General features: G+C 45.8%; 1 protein-coding gene across 1 annotated transcript in view; it reads left to right on the forward strand.

The window, feature by feature from the left end:
- Positions 1–15019, forward strand: part of NIM1K (NIM1 serine/threonine protein kinase) — a 79112-nt gene that overhangs the window by 43652 nt on the left and 20441 nt on the right. The gene's annotated exons all lie outside the window — the stretch shown is intronic.

Here is a 15019-nt window from a genome sequence, read left to right on the forward strand (position 1 = left end):
CTGTGAGAGCAACCACTCCTGGCCTGCTCCCACACAGCCCCCAGCATGTAAATTACCCCCATCTTAGGGTAACCAGATGAGATGAAGAAAATATCGGGACACCGGCGGGCGGGGGGGGGGGGGGGAGAGAGGCAAAAAAAAAAGCCGAGTGCTGCTAGCCGAGCAAAATACCAGGACAAATTGCATCCCGACCAGAGATCGGTCAGGACGTGGGACAAACAGCTAAAAGTCTTTCAGCCAGCACTAACCTCCAGTCCAATGATGCTTCCTTTGTCTTTCAAGTGTCATTGATGCCATGAGTAGAGATGAAGGGAGAGATTATTGTGTCCTCTGTTCTCAATTTTTATAGATATTTTCTTCTTTGAAAATCATCTCCAGCTGAGGTTCAGTAGACAGAGAGTCTATTTGTACAGGAATTTCTAGCTGTTCCATTGCCAAAGAATGCTCTTCCTGCCAAAGAATGGTCGCTTAATCAGGTGATAGTCCATTTGATTTTGTTGACACCTGGTTGAGGCATCAGTTTACCTTTTGTCTCTGAGGAACTGGTCTGTGCCTGCTTTTCTAAACTTGGAACATGTCTCAGTAAAGTCCTATAGTAGAAACTTATAACTTTACAAACAATGTTGCCACACATATTTTACCAGGACAATAATGACCAGCAAATTATGAGTTTTCAGATGATACCTCACAAGGCATACTTTGTAAAAAATGCATCATAGTCTTATAAAAAGGGTGAACGTAAAGGTACAGACACACAGCCCTAAAGTTCATCTTTAGATGGAAGGCCAGTGGGAAGAGTGTGTTAGCCCACAGTAGAATCTGTGAGCCAAATTGCACTGGACTAGGTTGGTAAGATTTTAACGGATCTGTGGACAGATAGGACTTCAGTTAGCACCTTAGCCACCCAAAATCCACAGAAGTGAGCAGGGATAGGACTTCTGTCTTTCTGCTAACACACAGGCTCCTAACACAAGATCTAAAAATGAATCTTATTGAGGATTCAATCCTGCAAGGTGCTGAGCAGTATGGCCCTGATCCAGCAAATTGCTTAAACAAATTTCCCACTGTCTTCATTGAGATCAGGAAGGGCCCTTTGCCCAGTGGTGATGATACTTGGTTTATTGAAGGGGCTTCAAATTTGTCTAGGAAACACTTCCTTCTAAAAATGAAGGGCCTGGTCCTGGCTACAGCCAGAGAGCATTGTGGGTTGTTGTTTTGTTTTGTTTTTTTGTAGATTCATAGAGTATAAGGCCAGAAGAGTCCACTGGATCATCTAGTCTGAATACCTGTATATCACAGACTGTTAAATCTCATACAGTTCCTCCTCTACTGGACCCAATAATTTGTCTTTGACTAAAGTATAACTCATATTTGGCTAGCACATATTTTCCAGAAAGGCATCCCTTCTTGTTCTGAAGACATCTAAAGATGGGGAATCCATCATTTCCTTTGCTAGCTTGTTCCAATAAAAATGTGTGCCCTATTTCTAATTTGAATTTGTCTGGGTGCAGTTTCCATTACATTACATCTGCGCAATTACCTTAATGAACCAAACTTGTAATTTCTTCAGAGATTGAAATCAGGTTTTTTTGATAAGACCCATTTTCCATAAAACTATGTTGACTGGATTTATTATATTTCTATCCTTTAATTTTTCATTAATTGAATTTTATATCAGCTTTCCGTTATTTTGCCTGGGAATGATGTCAGGCTAACTGGCCTGGTCATTCCACTTGTCCTTTTAGAATACTGACACAACATTAGCACTCTTCTAGTCTTCTGGAATTTCCCTGGTATTCCAAGATCTATAAATAATTAATATCAGTGAGCTAGAGAACTTATCAGCCAACTGTTTTAAGACTCTTGGGTGCAAGTTATCGAGGCATCCTGATTTGAAAAATGTTAATCCTAGTAGATGTTGTTTAACATCCTCCTTGGTTATTAATGGATTGGAAAGTATTTCATCCTCGTGTGATAAGAGTACATCATCCTGTTTCTTTCCAAATACAGAACAGAAATATTTACTGAACACTTCTGTCTTTTCTGCATCATTATTATCAATTTTAGTATCTCCATCTAGTAATGGATCTATACCATGCTAGGATTTCCCCGCCCCCCAATATACTTAAAAAAAAATCCTTTTTATTGTCCATAACCCTGCCAACCATGGATTTTCCCCTTGATGTCTTTAGCATCTCTTATCAATTTTCTACACTTCCTAACTTTTAATTTATATTGATTTCTGTCTATTTCTCCTTTATTCCATTTGACATATATTGCTTTTTGATTTCTAACTGCTGTCTTCACTTCACCACTGAACCAGGATGGGATTTTAGCCAAAGATGTCCTCTTTCTTGAGTGTGGAATCATGGCTTTTTGGCCATCTAATAAACTCTTCTTAAGGAACTCCCAATTTTCATTCACATTTTTCTCTCTAAACTATTCCTCCCAATCAACTTCACTCATTTTCACAACAATTACTTAGCTCTTTTGCCCATTGCACACCCCCCCACACACACACACACACATATCTCTGATTGGAACTGTCTTCTGTTTGCCCATATTGGATGTAATATTACTGGTCCCTAAGCAACCACCAACTTCCAGTCCAGTGATTAATTCATCTTCATACCGCTTGGCACAGCTCAGAAGGGATGGCACAAAGATGTTCTTATTGTTCCCCTAATTCTAGGTTGTCCGGGTGCCAGAGTGGGTCCCAGCATGAGTTAGGACAGTCTGAAGGCTGCTGTAATTTATGCAAGCTATCTACAGCCCAGTGGGTTTTCTTGTCAGCCATGGATTGATGAGGCACAGAGATTGACCGTGCTCCTTTCCCACTTTTCTCAGGAAGGAGTGACTCCCATTGAGCATGCTATGTACTAATAAACAAGACAGTCATGTACTGTACATATGACATATGCTGTGAAAAATACACAAGATCAGAGTAACTACCAGGAGATAAAACCAGAAAATTCCCACTGAGCGGCTCCAATTCAAGGACACAGAGATTAGCCAAATCCAGGTACTCTGCTAATCCTTCCTTAGCGTCGTCCGTCTTATTCTTGGATAAATTCTTTGCTAAACAAATCATAGGTAAGTGGACTAATGAATCTGCTTATTAAGACATTTCTTTCTTACACGCATGCCAAATGTTTAGGATTTGCAGCTTCCTGAATTAGGAAAACCTTCATTTTATATTTTTAGTGAACTGGGTTGTATTGGATAGTGGAAGATGGGGTGGGTCCTCTCCAATTACAGCAGGCCAGAGCCAATTCTGGAGCCCAGTGCACAATACACATAGCCAGACTATGCATAGTGGTCTCTGTGGGACCAGTGGAGAAAGGAATAATCTTTTAGCAAGCCATGAAGCAGCAGGAAAGCCACCCCATGATCACTACTGCATCTTCAGGACAGCAGTCTGTCTGCATGCCCCTTATACGGAAGAGACTGGCTAACAGACCTCCGGGGCCATTCTCCACTCCATGCACTACATTTGTAAAGGGCAAGTTTGTTTATTCCATGCGCTCTGCATCAGAATATTCAATACACTACTAGAAGTTTCACTTTCTATTAAATCACAATGTTGAATTTCAGTGAAAGCCAGGATTAATGTTACAGGCTGCTTTAAAGCAGATCTTGCCAACAACATCCAGAGATTAAAAGATTGTCAAAGAGATATCACTTGAGGTTTAATAATTGCTATATGAAGTCAAGACAAACTAATGGCTATTTTTCTTAATATTTTCGCAGCTGGGTACAAGTGGATAAAAACAAGTCACACAAGAAAGCTCAGTTTTCTTTGATTTTGATTAGTTTTCTGGCTACATACTTGTTTCTTGAAAATTGGAGTGGAAGAGCAAACAAATCAGTAAAGGCAAAATTACCCTTTCCATCTTTTACATAATCTGCATTCAATCTGAATTAAATTCATCATGTCTGTAGAGAGCCAGAACAAGACCAATACACTATTTTAGCCCTTAAATGGGTCTTATGTGTGATGCATAATCCTTGTGCTGTTTGGTTCTCTGTACAGTGTGAATATCCCTATCTGTGGGCAGAAATACCATTGACACCAATGGAAGCCACATACATGGAACAAGTGCTGAGGAATGTACTGTGCAGGGATAAAAAAAGTTCTCTGCAACAACAACAACATCAAATAATGATTCCAGCCTGTGCCCCATGTCGAACCAGGTGATTAGATTATTCCTGGTCCTGACCTTTGGCAGAGGTCTTTTTTAGACAGTTGTGGTAAGGTAAGTCAAAGAGCAATCTAGTGATACACCAAATGTAGACCAGTTTTGCCTCATGTTTCAATCATTTTCCTTTGAGGAAGGTGTCTAACTCACGTTTAGCACTTGCGTTGTGGAGGTGGAAGATGCTCAAAACTGTCTTAGTCACAGCTTGTGGATAAGCTGCTCTAGGACTTTGAAGATGACACATAGCAGAGAGATTGGTCAGTAGTTTGCCGCATTGTATGGGTCCTTTCCAAGTTTTAAAAGGGCAATCACTTTTCTTTACATTTTCCAGATCCTTGGCAGGTCACCCTCATTGACAACCTAAATCAGGAATTTGGATAACCATTGATGGGCATTGGTTCCAAGGTGTTTCAGAAATTCTGGTACAACGTTGTCATATCTTGCTGCCATTCTGGGTTTGATGTTGCTCAGTACAGTGTCTAATTCAGTACTTGTGAATGGTACTATGCACAGACAAAGCCAGAAGTCATTGAAAGCCATTTGTTTACATCTAAGAGCAGAATTTGGCCTAGAGTCAATTCATATATGATAGTCACAAAATCATGTCTATAGACTTATTTTTAAAAAAAATTTCTTCCCATCCACTCCTCCAAATGTAAGGTTTTCCTGTGCCCTGATGTGTGCTTGTGGTACTTGTTAATGTGAGGTACATGTGCACATTGAGGGTGTGTCTATACTGCAATTAGCATAATAGCTAACTCGGGCTCAGGGAACTCGGGGTAAGGGGTTGTTTAATTGTGGTGTAGACGTTCAGGCTCAGGTTACAGCCTGAGCTCTGGGACCCACCGACTTTGCAGGGTCCTAGAGTCTGGGTTCCAGTCCAAGCCAAAACATCTACACCGCAATTAAACAGCCCCTTTGCCCAAGCCCAAGTCAGCTGGCACCAGCCAGCTGTGGGTTTTTAATTGCAGTGTAGACATACCCTAAGGGGCCAGCAAACTGCTTTGATTTGACTCAGAGTTTGGGTATGAATCAGAGAACTGTTGTTTGATGTTAGGGTCTGTGTATACTGTAGACTAAGCATAGTCGTTCTAGGAGGTTTACAGCTTGACTGGGCAAAGCATTAGTTAATCGGCTGTAAAGATCACTCCTGCATGGACAGGGTAGAGGATGTTTCCAGCTCCATTTTTTTGTTATTCTTTGATTCCAAGTTAGGGGCATAGTCATGCTGTCAAGGCTGCTTCCCCCCTCTGAACTTTAGGGTACAAATGTGGGCGCCTGCATGAAACTTCTAAGCTTAACTACCAGCTTAGATCTGGTCCGCTGCCACCACTCCCAAAGTGCTAATTCCCTTCCCTGGGTAGCCTTGAGAGACTCTTCACCAATTCCCTGGTGAATACAGATCCAAACCCTTGGATCTTAAAACAAGGAGAAATTAACCATCCCCCTCCTTTCTCCCACCAGCTCCTGGTGGATCAAGATCCAACCCCCTTGGATCTAAAAACAAGGAAAAAATCAATCAGGTTCTTAAAAAGAAGGCTTTTAATTAAAGAAAAAGGTAAAAATCATCTCTGTAAAATCAGGATGGAAAATAACTTTACCGGGTAATCAAACTTAAAGAGCCCAGAGGAATCCCCTCTAGCCTTAGGTTCAAAGTTACAACAAACAGAGATGAAACACTCTAGCAAAAAAAAAAAAACATTTACAAGTTGAGAAAACAAAGATAAAAACTAACAGGCCTTGCCTGGCTGTTTACTTACAAGTTTGAAATATGAGAGACTTGTTCAGAAAGATTTGGAGAGCCTGGATTGATGTCTGGTCCCTCTCAGTCCCAAGAGCGAGCAACTACCAAAACAAAGAGCACAAACAATAGCCTTCCCCCCATCAAGATTTGAAAGTATCTTGTCCCCTTATTGGTCCTTTGGGTCAGGTGTCAGCCAGGTTACCTGAGCTTCTTAACCTTTTACAAGTAAAAGGATTTTGGAGTCTCTGGCCAGGAGGGATTTTATAGTATGGTACACAGGAGGGCTGTTACCCTTCCCTTTATAGTTATGACACATGCTATTACGTTTTTAGCAAAACTCCCCAGGCTGACAGTGTTGCTATCTAATATTTATAGTGTGGTAGCACCCAGAGGGCCCGGCCAGGGATCAAGGCCACCATTGTGCCAGGCGCTGTGAGACCATAGGAAGTTCTGCTTAAAATTAATGGTACATTCTGGCCCATAGTTGCATACATGTTGCTGTTATAAACCTGATACCCGAGTCTTTGTCAGAATTGCAAATATATGTTCAGTTATATAACAGGAGAGTGAATGCTATAATGCAGTGCACATGATGTACATTATTATAAATTAATACGGCACACACATTGTGTTGACTGACTAGACTTACATGAATTAGTGAACAAGAAATGAGAATAGAGCATGTGATCAATCTGCTATAAAGGGCCTATCTCCCTGTCCACAACAGTCTAATTAATTCTTATATTCACCTGGCATGACATACTTATAGTATGGATAAAGCTTCGTGTTTTTAAAAGCTCTATGCTATTGTCTTAAATTGCATTACCCAATAGGCATGTCTGCTATGTATATTAACCTTATATACGGGGAAAGCCAATATACAGTGATGGGTTTGTTTTTGGATTTTTTAAATCACAGGGCCTCATCTGTGTCTCAGCAAATATTGAGTTACAGAGCGATAGCTCTGTGCTAAATATAAAAGCAGTACTTATTCTGGGGTGTAGTTAAGTTGGCAGCATGTGGACCTGCGCAAAAGAGCTAGCTTCGTTATTGCTGTAGGCTCTTCCAGCTGCACTCAGAACATTGTAAATATTTTCTCCTACTTAGGTTGGCAATGTACAGCAATCTGAGTTCAAAGACTGAAGTTGTGCCCATACTATCTTTTTAAAATTACCCACCAAACTGTCTCCCTACTCCCTAGTTTCATATCTTGCATTTGGGATGTTACCTTGGAGCATCCCAACTGGCTCTGAAGGTGTTTCCTGTTGCTTGGATTTTTTTTATTTAAATAAGGTGCTTAGCAAAGTTGGAGGACAAATATTCAGCAACGGGAGGTTTATGTGGCTTGTTCTGGCTACTTCAGCCATGAACTGAATCAATATAACACAAGAAAAAGAGCAAAACTGGGCTGTTTAAAATACTTTCCCTCCGCTTAGAAGAACATGCTGTGTGGTAACACAAGAGAGTTTTTGTGATGCTCTCAGCAGGTCTGGTACCTCTGCTAGTGTGCTTTCACCTTCTGTAAAAGCTAGGCCTTCAAAAATATAAACAAACTAAGGAATCAGTATTTTCTCGAATTACCCAAATCTGGAATGCTGAATTTGGAAAATGGAACCAGTGTTTTCTTATTAATCCCATCAAAAACTGCTATTTGGAGTTCAGTTCCATTCCTAACTTGGTTCACAGTAAATAGAGGGACAACTTCTGCAGCAGCAGAAAGAAGTCTGTTTGGCAGGGGTCAGATAGCTAAATCTTAATCTCTTGCTCTCTGGGAAATACCTCCAGGATCCTGCTATCTTTAGTGACTGTGGTGAAGAACACTTGTGAAGTTAGCCTTCAAACCTGTGATCTCTGAAGGAGGGGAGCCAATCACCAGTGACCTTCCAAAGATCTCTCCGGCACCAAAAGCCTGTGCTGTATTAGGCCATCTTGTGTATTCTTCCTTATTTACAGTTTAAAAATATATCTGTGCAGAAACCGCTTCATTTTCATTATACAACAAGCACTTTACATGCCGTGAAATTAAAAAACAGTGACCAAAGTTTTCAGACTGGGTGTGACAGATATGACAATTTCTTCTTCTAGTGCTTGCTCACGTCAATGCCATTTTAGGTGTGTGTGCGCCCATGTGCACAGTTGTTGGAGATTTCTATCTTAGCAATATCCATACGGCCGGCTGTGGCGCCCTCTGGAGTGGCACTCCCATGTGGCGGTATATCAGGCACCACTGGCCCTGCGCTCTCTCAGTTCCTTCTTACCGCCTGTGACGGTTAGTTGGAGCGCCTTGCCTTGCTTTGCAAGAGTAGTAGCCGTTTTTCCATCGACTTTGTTTCGTTATTGTTGTACATAGTTTCATTGTAGTTAGTTGATAGTGTTAGTTAGTCAGTGGAGTCCCAGTTGGGACTTTTGCTTTAAGCCGTGTGCGTCATGCAGGAGGCTCATGCCGATCAGTGAGCCTCACGAAAGCTGTCTTCAGTGTCTCAGAGAAAGCCATAGAAAAGACAGGTGCTGCATCTATAAAAACTTTTGCCCGCAGACTCAGAAGGAGTGAGATATCTGCTTGAGGGTGTCATTGATGGCGGCCGCTCTTTGTCCGGTGTCGGAACCCTCCACTGCAGCACCCACGCCCAGCATTTCAGCCTCGGCGCGCAGTGGACCGCCAGCACCAGACTCAGCCCACCACCGTTCCATCTCGCCTACGCCAAAAAAGAGGCAGAAGAAGCAAAGCCCCTCGGCACTGAAGGACAGAGGGGCTTCAGGCAAAGGACCTATGTCAGGCCATGCATCCGCTACAGGATTTCACAGGGGTACCGCTGAGGTCAGACTCCCCCACCCAGCCGGGGACCTGCACCCCACCCCGGGCAGTGGCAAGGGCTCCCAGCCAGTTATGGGGCTTTCAGTGCCTGAAGTGGTTCTGGCAGCTAAAGAGCAAGGCCGACTGGCACCACAGGTGCCATGCCAGGTGACCGAAACAGCTCAGCTCGCGGCACCAAAGGGTAAAGCCATCGGGGTGCTGCAGAAACATAGACTGGCAGAACAACCCAGGTCGCTGGACCACAGGTGCAAGTCCCCGTCACTGCGACCTTGGACCCCAGCAGCATCGCAACCTAGTTCCCCGGCCACATGGTACGCCCACATCTTGAATACTGCGTACAGATGTGGTCTCCTCATCTCAAAAAAGATACACTGGCATTAGAAAAGGTTCAGAGAAGGGCAACTAAAATGATTTGGGGTTTGGAACGGGTCCCATATGAGGAGAGATTAAAGAAGCTAGGACTTTTCAGCTTGGAAAAGAGGAGACTAAGGGGGGGATATGATAGAGGTATATAAAATCATGAGTGATGTGGACAAAGTGAATAAGGAAAAGTAATTCACTTGTTCCCATAATATAAGAACTAGGGGCCACCAAATTAAATTAATGGGCAGCAGGTTTAAAACAAATAAAAGGAAGTTCTTCTTCACACAGCGCAAAGGCAACATGTGGAACTCCTTGCCTGAGGAGGTTATGAAGGCTAGGACTATAACAGGGTTTAAAAGAGAACCCAATAAATTCATGGTGGTGAAGTCCATTAATGGCTATTAGCCAGGATGGGTAAGGAATGGTGTCCCTAGCCTCTGTTTGTCAGAGGGTGGAGATGGATGGCAGGAAAGAGATCACTTGATCATTACCTGTTAGGTTCACTCCCTTTGGGGCACCTGGCATTGGTCACTGTTGGTAGACAGGATACTGGGCTGGATGGACCTTTGATCTGACCCAGTATAGCCATTCTTATGTTCTTATGTTCTAAGGCCTAGGTCTCCATTGAGATCCCCTCCTACTATGCGAGGGACTCTGGACTCGTGGTGCTGCTCCCTGTACCCTCATCATTAATCAACGTCTTGGAGGGGGTCATTCAGGATCTCAGCCTCGTTCATGCTCACCCCAATACCGTTCCTCCAGCAGGTGGTGCTACTTTCCATCTCCCTGCCAATTGCCTACCAGGGTCAGTAGGGAAACCTAGGCCTCAACGGCCCCGCTGTAGTCACTAGAAGGACAGTAGTCAGGGTGTGACCACAATTTCAGCCCCTCCCCAGTATCGTAGGAGACTGGGGCGGCACCGGCCATGGTTCCGATGCAGCAGAGACAGTGCCTCCCAGCCAGTGGCCATACTGGTACCCGTGGGGGTGCTAGTGATGCCTGTCCAGTACTCCCAGCCCTCCCTGGCTGCATCTGACAAACCGGCCAGGTCACCGCCGGTACTGCAGTCAGAACATGGCACCAAGGCGGAGGCTGAGCCCGCGCACCAGACCCCGCACCGAGGGAGCCCTCCCCCGATAAGGAAGGGGAGAACACTCTCCCTCAGGTGGCTGGACCCTCCCACACCAGCAGTCCCCCGGATGATTTTAAGGAGCACCAGGCCCTCCTTAAACAGGTGGCTGAAAACCTTGGCCTGCAGATCAAGGAGGTCTCTGAGGAGGCCAACAACCTCTTCAGTGTCATCTCAGCCACCACACAGGCAAGAATTACATTGCCAGGAGTCCTCAAGATAGCCAAATCTTTGTGACTTTGTGGCAAACCCCTTCTTCTATTTCGCCGATGTCAAAGAAAGCAGAAAAGAAGTACTGTATCCGTGCAAAGGGCTTTAAGTATATATATACTCATCCCCCTGCAGCATCGCTGGTCACGTCTGCGGTGAGTGAAGGGGACAGATAGGGCCATGCCACCACAACACCAAAAAGTAAAGATGCCAAAAGACTAGACTTGTTTGGCAGGAAAGTTTATTCAATGGCCAGCTTACAGTTTAGGGTCTCTAATTACCAGGCCCTGCTGGTACATTATAACTCTAACCTGTGGGACTCCCTTAATAAGTTCACGGATGCCCTCCCACAGGATCATGCCCAAGAGTTCGCTGCGTTGGTGAGCGAAGGCACGGTGGTGGCCCGGGGAGTTCTCCAGATGGTCGCATCGGTGGTGGCCCTGAGATGCAGCTCCTGGTTGCAGGCTTCTGGGCTGTCCCAGAAGAAAGCAGGCCACTGTCCAGTACCTCCCATTTGAGGATTCGGGGCTCTTTTACGAGCTGACTCCAGGCTCCAGGCATGCCAACACTGGTCCAACATGCTGCTGGACCTCTCGGTGACAACCGTGTTCAAGCTACTGCTCAGGTTGAGTGAACAATGGCCTGACAGATGGCAGCAGTGGCATGAATGATGGTTCAGCAGCATGAATGATGGCACAGAAGCAGCAGCAGCAGGCAGCGACGCAGAGCAAACAGCGGCAACTGTGAGCCAGTTGCGGTGGCAGCAGCAGCTGAGGCATTGCTCGACATTTCTTCCCCCTGCATCCCGGGCGGGAGGTGAACTCACATGAACGCACCTCTGAACTCTGGGTCTTCGCTGAATAAGGACAGCAGCTGTGAATGGGGTGCGGTGAAGGGAAAGGGAAGTGGCGTGTGAAAGGAACATTTGTTTGTTGAACTGTCACACCGCAAAGTGAGAAATGGAGGCAAAGGACACTGCCTAATGTACTATGGATGGAGGGGATGGGGGACTTTTGCTCATGGTCAGTTATGTTAAAATCATGGTTATGGTGTTTTCCCAAATTAATGGCAGGTTCCTCCCCCCTTTTTAGGGGGGGAGGGATAGCTCAGTGGCCTACTAAACCCAGGGTTGTGAGTTCAATCCTTGATGGGGCCACTTAGGGATCTGGGGCAAAATCAGTATTTGGTCCTGCTAGTGAAGGCAGGGGGCTGGACTCAATGACCTTTCAAGGTCCCTTCCAGTTCTAGGAGAGAGGATATCTCCATTAATTTAAAAAAAAATATATTTATTTTATTAAAAGTTTTCTCTGCTATACACAGACTCAGTGCTTGCAAGTGGGGAAGTATTGCCTCTTAGAGGCACCATGGAATGGTGTTTAATTTTCCCAGATTGCTGGGTGGGGGCTCGAGCCGGTTCTGTGTTGTATTGTTCAGAGGAACCCCTGGATATTGAATCCATCCCTTGTTGCTGCCAACTCCACCTAACAGAAGGAATTACAGATGCCAATATATGGATTTAGAAACTTACGTTTATGCATCCAAGTCTGAAAAATATTGACCTACATAGTATTTGCAAGTTAAAAATATTCTCATTCTTGGCTTTCTCCTTCTTCCATTCATTCTAATGTGTTTCCCAAGTCTGTGACGTAAGGCTTGAGCTGAACCCTCAAATGCCAGTGGTGTCACTGATTGGGTTACCATATCTCATAAATAAAAAAGAGGACCCTCCACGGGCCCTGGCCCCGCCCATTTCCCCGCCCCTAGCCCCGCCCCAACTCCACCCCTTCCCCACCCTAACTCCGCCCCCTCCTCCCTTCCACTCCCAGCCAGGGGGAAAGGGCTGCCCCAGTGCTACCGGCTTCAGGGTTTGCCGTGCAGCCCCCAGACCCTGTGCCCCCAGCCGGCGCTTCCCCAGCACAGCTGGAGCCCGGGAGGGGAAGCGCCCAGCCAGGGGTACAGGGTCTGGAGGCTGCCCGGCAAACCGTGAAGCCGGTAGCGCTTGGGCTTTGGGCAGCCCCTATGCCTCCGGACCCTGCGCCCCCAGCCGGGCACTTCCCCTCCCGGGCTCCGGCGGCGCAGGGTCCGGAGGCACGGGGGCTGCCCGAAGCCGGTAGCGCTCAGGCAGCCCGGCTCTTAAACAGAGCGGAAGAGGAGCAGAGCCTCCAGCCGCGGGGGCTCTGCGTAACTTACACTGTGTCAGTTACACAGAGCCGAAGAGGAGCAGAGCCTCCAGCCGCGGCTCCTCCCCGACTCTTCGGCTCTGTTTAAGAGCCGGGCTGCCCGAGCGCTACCGGCTTCAGGCAGCCCCTGTGCCTCCAGACCCTGCGCCCCCAGCAGGGCACTTCCCCTCCCGGGCTCCGGCGGCGCAAGGTCCGGAGGCACGGGGCTGCCCGAAGCCGGTAGCGCTCGGGCAGCCCGGCTCTTAAACAGAGCCGAAGAGTTGGGGAGGAGCAGAGCCGCCATTTTCCCGGACATGTTCGGCTTTTTGGCAATTCCCCCTGGACGGGGGTTTGACTGCCGAAAAGCCGGACATGTCCGGGAAAAAGAGGACGTATGGTAACCCTAGTGTAGATGTTTTGAATAATGGGGTCAAACACTAACACAACAGCAATGTTGGCTTTGAAGATTTCCTAAAGTTTGATGCCTTCATTCCTTTTGTCTGGCTCTAATATCACTAGTATTGTTTCTTAGCAATGAGCTTAATCAGACAGACAGCAGGCAGGCCAACTGTTGTGGGTCACTAATAAGCCAGGTGAGTTACAAAACTGAAGTACTTTGGGGCATAAGTTGCCCTTCAGTACATGTGGCTCTTGGCTGTGGTAATGTCAATCTCTCCAGTCTGTCTGTCTCGCTCCTGGAATTAGTATTATTTATTATTACAGGCATCTGTGAAGTACCCTTCACCACAGTATTTGGGTGCATTCTACATCAGTGGTTTTCAACCTGTGGTCTGCAGACCCCGGGGGGTCCACAGACTATGCCTAAGGGGTCCATGAAAGGTTGCCATTGCAGACCACAGGTTGAAAACCACTGTTTTATGGCAGACCCTTGGAAGTCTGCAGACTATATCTAAGATTTCCAAAAGAGTTTGCACCTCCATTCAACATTTTTTAGAGCTCTGCAAATGAAAAAAGGTTGAAAACCACTGTTCTACATGATTTAGACTAAAGAGTAAGACAACATTGCCCACAGAGGGAGAGCATATACTCCATTAGCTCCTGGAGCACTGAAATAGCTCATCTTAAAGGACTGAGGAAACCTAGCCAGTGGGCTAAGTGCCAGGAGATTGTAGGGCCTGCAATTAGCAGGAGGGCTGGAAAAAGAAATTAATCTTAGGCTGTGTTCTAAAAGTGGCCATCTTTGGGCTCAAGCAAATATTTGGTAAGCATAAATTCCAGAAGGACCTGGTGCTGAGAATGCCTTGACCCAGTTTCCTCTTTGTCTGGACAGACAGAGAGATCTGGGTTAAAGCATTCTCATAGCCATGATATTGAGCTTCCATATACACCCCTCTAGCTGGCCTCTCTTTGCCCATAATGAATATTACACAAGAACTGTTCACATAGGTCTATGTGACAGGCCACAAGAAGGATTTTCTTCAGCCCTTTGTACAGCTGATTGGTGCAAAGGCATAGGTAATTCTTGCAGAAAATGGCCTTTACTGTTGAGTATCCTCTGTGTGCCCCATCAGTATAAGTAGGCTGATTCTTTCACACAGGCTACCGAATGAGCTGACAGGCATAATGACGAGCTAGATTTCTGTGGTTAATTTTCTTTGCCATTAGCACTACCTTAGTGAATCTTTTTTTTGCATTTCTGGTTTCTGCTCTCTGACTCCAACAAACATAACTTTGACAGCAAAGCAGAACTTCATGTTGGCAGCCTCAGATAGCAGAAATATCCAGGGTAGAGCCTGGGTGCTGATGGGAGCATACCTAAAATGGTTTTGCACCTCTGTTTAAAGGCTCAGTAAGTGCTTTTTAAAAGGGAGCAAGTCCTACTGGTGCAGCATATGCATCAGACCTACAGCTGATTCAGGGTGGGCTGGGCCCTAGCTATGCCCCATCTAGGGTATGTCTGCGCTGCAATTAAAAACCTGCAGCTGGCCTGTGCCAGCTGACTTGGGCTAAGGGGCTGTTTAATTGTGGTGTAGATGCTTGGGCTCAGGCTGGAGCCTGTGAGGTGGGATGCTCCCAAAGCTTGGCCTGCAGCCCAAGCCCAAATGTCTACACTGCAATTAGATAGCCCCTTAGCCTGAGCTCCACAAACCCAAGGTAGAAGCCAGCCATGGGTGTTTTATTGCAATGTAGAGATACCTCTAGTCACTCCCTATTCGGCATACCCTGTGTTAGCTTGTGCTCCTGAAGTGCAAGCCCCGACACCTTGGCTGCTCCCATAGCACTTGCACAAGGGTGGGTTATCTGTGCCCTCTCACCACTCTTGTGCACCCATGCTGGAGAGCCAGAACCTAGTGATGAACAGCACCTATACTGCTGTGATATAGTAAAGACTTTGGTTGGGTTACTGTCAGGAGTTTAATTAAATAATAATACTTAGCT

This window comes from Chrysemys picta, chromosome 6 (genome assembly GCF_011386835.1).
Source record: "Chrysemys picta bellii isolate R12L10 chromosome 6, ASM1138683v2, whole genome shotgun sequence".
In the NCBI taxonomy this organism is placed as follows: Eukaryota; Metazoa; Chordata; order Testudines; family Emydidae; genus Chrysemys; species Chrysemys picta.